Source organism: Lucilia cuprina, chromosome 6 (genome assembly GCF_022045245.1).
Source record: "Lucilia cuprina isolate Lc7/37 chromosome 6, ASM2204524v1, whole genome shotgun sequence".
Classification (NCBI taxonomy): Eukaryota; Metazoa; Arthropoda; class Insecta; order Diptera; family Calliphoridae; genus Lucilia; species Lucilia cuprina.
This window is the reverse complement of record NC_060954.1, coordinates 230,427-230,688: the sequence shown is the minus strand read 5'-3', so window position 1 is coordinate 230,688 and position 262 is coordinate 230,427.

Genomic DNA, 262 nt, shown 5'->3' with positions numbered 1-262 from the left:
TGACTCCATTGAAAGATGTCTTTATATATGATAGAATTTTGACATATATATACCCATTTAGAACGCCATCTATTTGTCAGTTTTAAAATATTACAGAAACCCTTTTCCCTGAAAAAATATATTGTTTTTTTTTGCATTCAGATTAAGTATGTTGATAGATTTTTAAAAAATACTTTTAAATTAGTTTTTTTAAAAAATATTATATTATATTATATTAATATTATATTTTTCATTAAAATTTTAAATGTTTTTAATTACAAAA